Here is a 5,290-nt window from a genome sequence, read left to right as displayed (position 1 = left end):
ACCATGGTGCTTCCGGAATGGCAAAAAATTGCTCATCCGAAAAGGTTTCAGAGATCTCCGTAAAAGGGAGGGACGTCCCTTCTACTGGTTCTATTCGGGACAAGTGATCTGCTACTTGATTCTCTGTCCCTTTTCTGTCTCTTATTTCTATATTAAACTCTTGCAGAAGCAACACCCATCTTATGAGGCTGGATTTTGAATTCTGCTTTGTGAGTAGATATTTAAGAGCAGCATGGTCAGTGTACACAATCACTTTTGATCCTACTAAATAGGATCTAAACTTGTCAATGGTGTAAACCACTGCAAGCAATTCCTTTTCTGTTGTTGTGTAGTTCTTCTGCGCATCATTTAGAACACGGCTGATGATGAGCGGATAATTTATACGCTTTTTGGCATTGTTTTTAGTATGTTTTTAGTATGTTTTAATTAGTTTTATTATATTTTTATTAGTTTTTAGTTAAAATTCACTTTTCTGGACTTTACTATGAGTTTGTGTGTTTTTTTGTGATTTCAGGTATTTTCTGGCTGGAATTGAGGGACCTGAGCAAAAATCTGATTCAGAGACTGAAAAGGACTGCAGATGCTGTTGGATTCTAACCTCCCTGCACTCGAAGTGGATTTTTTGGAGCTACAGAAGCCCAATTGGCGCGCTCTTAACGGCGTTGGAAAGTAGACATCCTGGGCTTTCCAGCAATGTAATAGTCCATACTTTGCCCGAGATTTGATGGCCCAAACTGGCGTTCCAAATCAGCTCAAAACTGCCTGGCGTTAAACGCCGGAACTGGCACAAGAATGGGAGTTAAATGCCCAAACTGGTACAAAAGCTGGCGTTTAACTCCAAGAAAAGTCTCTACACATGAAAGCTTCAATGCTCAGCCCAAGCACACACCAAGTGGTCCCGGAAGTGGATTTTTAGGTCATTTACTCATTTCTGTAGCCCTAGGCTACTAGTTCTCTACAAATAGGACCTTTTGCTATTGTATTTTCATCTTTGGATCTTTGGATCTTTAGATCTTAGGATCATCTTTGGACGTTTAGTTCTTAGATCATTTGGGGGCTGGCCTCACAGCCATGCCTAGATCTTGTTCTTATGTATTTTCAACGGTGGAGCTTTTACACACCATAGATTAAGGTGTGGAGCTCTACTGTACCTCGAGTATTAATGCAATTACTATTGTTCTTCTATTCAATTCAGCTTATTCTTATTCCAAGATATTCATTCGCACTCAAGAACTTGATGAATGTGATGATTATGTGACGCTCATCATCATTCTCACTTATGAACGCGTGCCTGACAACCACTCCCGTTCTACAAGCAAACAAGGCTTGAATGTTTATCTCTTGGATTCCTTAATCAGAATCTTCATGGTATAAGCTAGAATTGATGGCGGCATTCAAGAGAATCCGGAAGGTCTAAACCTTGTCTGTGGTATTCTGAGTAGGATTCAATGATTGAATGACTGTAACGAGCTTCAAACTCCTGAAGGCTGGGCGTTAGTGACAGACGCAAAAGAATCAATGGATTCTATTCCAACCTGATTGAGAACCAACAGATGATTTGCCGTGCCGTGATAGGGTGCATTGAACATTTTCACTGAGAGGATGGGAGGTAGCCACTGACAACGGTGAAACCCTACATACAGCTTGCCATGGAAAGGAGTAAGAAGGATTGGATGAAGACAGTAGGAAAGCAGAGAGACGAAAGGGACAAAGCATTTCCATACGCTTATCTGAAATTCTCACCAATGAATTACATAAGTATCTCTATCTTTATTTTATGTTTTATTTATCTTTTAATAATTAATCCTCCATAACCATTTGAATCCGCCTGACTGAGATTTACAAGATGACCATAGCTTGCTTCATACCAACAATCTCCGTGGGATCGACCCTTACTCGCGTAAGGTTTATTACTTGGACGACCTAATGCACTTGCTGGTTAGTTGTGCGAAGTTGTAAAATTATATTTAGACCATGGTATTAAGCACCAAGTTTTTGGAGCCATTACCGGGGATTGTTTGAGTTGTGAAAAGTAGAGATCACAATTTTGTGCACCACATATCATACCTTAGTGGATGCTCTGTTAGTCATGTACCTAGTTGCTAATTTTGCTGAACTAACATTGCATGATTCCTGGAATTCTCATTAAGAATTTTGATATCCTTATTTTCATTCAATTTTCGAAAAAAAAAATCCAAAAAAATTACAAAATCATAAAACCCAAAAATATGTTATGTTTTTTGTTTGAGTCTAATGTCTAATTGTAAGTTTGGTGTCAATTGCATGTTTCTGTTCTTCTTGCATTTTTTTGAATTCATGCATGTGTCTTCATTAATCTTCAAGTTGTTCTTGATGATTTCCTTGTTCTGATCTTTAAATTCTCTTGTCTTGAGTGTTTTGTTGTTTTTCATATGCATTCTCATTTTGTTAGTGTCAATGGTATACAAACTTCTAAGTTTGATGTCTTGCATGCATTGTTATTTGATTTTAGTTACATTTTGATTATTAAAAATCCAAAAAAAATTTTAATTTGTGTCTTTTCAAGTCAATAATACAGAGAATTGAAGATTCAGAACATACAGCAGAGGAATTACATAGAAAAAGTTGGGCGTTCAAAATGCCCAGTGAAAAAGGCAAACTGGCGTTTAAACGCCAGCCAGGGTGCCTGGTTGGGCGTTTAACTCCCAAAAGGGTAGTGTTTTGGGCGTTAAACGCCAGAATGGATACTATTCTGGGCGTTTAACGCCAGGATGGCACAAGAGGGAAGATTCTGTTTTTAATTCAAATTTTTTTCAGGTTTTCAAAATTTTTCAAAATCAAATCTTTTTCAAATCATATCTTTTCAATCAAATCTTTTTCAAAATCAATTTCTTTCTTTTTCAAAAATACTTGCTATCAATTAATGATTTGATTCAACATTTCAAGTATGTTGCCTTTTCTGTTGAGAAAGGTTTAATGTTTGAATCATATCTTTTCTTGTTAGCCAAGTCATTAATTTTTAAAATCAAATCTTTTTAAATTGTTTTTCAATCATATCTTCTCAATCATATCTTTGTAAAACTATATCTTTTCAATCATATATTTTTCTCACATCTTTTTCAAAATAGTTTTCAATCATATCTTTTTGATTTCTAATTTCAAAATCTTTTTCAAAAATCACTTGATCTCTTTTCCACTTTTAGTTTTCGAAAATCATCAATCAATTTTTCAAAATGTTTTTAAAAATCTTTTACTTTATTTTCGAAAATTTCTTCCCCTCTTCTCACATCCTTCTATTTATGGACTAACACTCCTCCTTAATACACAATTCGAACTCCATCTTTCTTGATAAGTTCGAATTCTTCTACCTCTCCCTTCTATTTTTCTTTTCCTCTGACACCTCAAGGAATCTCTATACTGTGACATAGAGGATTCCATATTTTCTTGTTCTCTTCTCTTTCATATGAGCAGGAGCAAAGACAAAAGCATTCTTGTTGAGGCTGACCTTGAACCTGAAAAGACCTTGAAGCGAAAGCTAAGAGAAGCTAAGGCACAACTCTCTGTAGAGGACCTAACAGAAATCTTCAATTCTTTGTAGAGGACCTAACAGAAATCTTCAAACGAGAAGAAGATATGGCAGCCGAAAACAACAACAATGCCAAGAATGCAAGGAAGGTGCTGGGTGACTTTACTGCAGCTACTCCCGACTTTTATGGGAGAAGCATCTCTATCCCTGCCATTGGAGCAAACAACTTTGAGCTTAAGCCTCAATTAGTTTCTCTAATGCAACAAAATTGCAAGTTCCAAGGACTTCCATTGGAAGATCCTCATCTGTTTTTAGCTGAGTTCTTGCAAATCTGTGACACTGTCAAGACTAATGGGGTTGACCCTGAAGTCTATAGACTTATGCTATTCCCTTTTGCTGTAAGAGACAGAGCTAGGATATGGTTGGACTCACAACCTAAAGAAAGCCAGAACTCTTGGGAAAAGCTAGTCAATGCCTTCTTGGCAAAGTTCTTTCCACCTCAAAAATTGAGTAAGCTTAGAGTGGAAGTCCAAACCTTTAGACAGAAGGAAGGTGAATCCTTCTATGAAGCTTGGGAAAGATACAAACAATTGATCAGAAAGTGTCCTTCTGACATGCTTTCTGAATGGAGCATCATAGGTATCTTCTATGATGGTCTATCTGAATTGTCCAAGATATCATTGGACTACTCTACTGGTGAATCTCTTCATCTGAATGCCATATTGGCTCAGAACAAAATATTGACTCAGCTAAGAAGACGCCTACAGAAGCTCAAGAACTAATTGAAATGGTTGCAAATAACCAATTCATGTACACTTCTGAAAGGAATCCTGTGAACAATGGGGCTAATCAGAAGAAAGGAATTCTTGAGATTGATACTCTGAATTACTGGCTTAGAACAAAATATTGACTCCGCAAGTCAATATGATCTCTCAAAGTCTGTCTGGAATGCAAGCTGCACCAGGCAGTACTAAGGATGCTTCATCTGAAGAAGAAGCTTATGATCCTGAGAACCCTTTAATAGAAGAGGTGAATTACATGGGAGAACCCTATGAAAACACCTATAATTCTTCATGGAGAAATCATCCAAATCTCTCATGGAAGGATCAACAGAGACCTCAACAAGGTTTCAACAATAATAATGGTTGAAGAAACAGGTTTAGCAATGGCAAGCCTTTTCCATCATCTTCTCAGCAACAGACAGAGAATTCTAAGTAGAGCCACTCTGACTTAGTGGTGCACGAAATTGTGATCACTACTTTTCACAACTCAAATAATCCCTAGTAATGGCCCCAAAAACTTGGTGCTCAATACCATGGCATAAACACAACTTCGCACAACTAACCAGCAAGTGCACTGGGTCGTCCAAGTAATAAACCTTACGCGAGTAAGGGTCGATCCCACGGAGATTGTTGGTATGAAGCAAGCTATGGTCACCTTGTAAATCTTAGTCAGGCAGACTCAAATGGTTATAGATGAAATATGAATAAAACATAAAGATAAAGATAGAGATACTTATGTATATCATTGGTGAGAGCTTCAGATAAGCGTATGAAGATGCTTTGTCCCTTCCGTCTCTCTGCTTTCCTACTGTCTTCATCCAATCCTTCTTACTCCTTTCCATGGCAAGCTGTATGCAAGGGTTTCACCGTTGTCAGTGGCTACCTCCCATCCTCTCAGTGGAAATGTTCAACGCACCCTGTCACGGCACGGCTAATCATCTGTCGGTTCTCAATCAGCTTGGAATAGAATCCATTGATTCTTTTGCGTCTGTCACTAACGCCC

At 37.8% G+C, this 5,290-nt stretch overlaps 1 non-coding gene across 1 annotated transcript; it reads right to left on the bottom strand.

Annotated features, from left to right (window-relative positions):
- Positions 1-4,017: 4,017 nt before the first annotated feature.
- On the bottom strand, positions 4,018-4,125 carry LOC127740729 (small nucleolar RNA R71). The gene has a single exon (XR_008001588.1). It is a non-coding gene; the product is annotated as a small nucleolar RNA R71 (small nucleolar RNA).
- Between the last annotated feature and the right edge of the window lie 1,165 nt (positions 4,126-5,290).

The sequence above is a fragment of the Arachis duranensis genome, chromosome 7 (genome assembly GCF_000817695.3).
Source record: "Arachis duranensis cultivar V14167 chromosome 7, aradu.V14167.gnm2.J7QH, whole genome shotgun sequence".
NCBI classification, from domain to species: Eukaryota; Viridiplantae; Streptophyta; class Magnoliopsida; order Fabales; family Fabaceae; genus Arachis; species Arachis duranensis.
The sequence above is the reverse complement of the archived record's forward strand: the minus strand, read 5'-3'. Positions and strand labels throughout refer to the sequence as shown.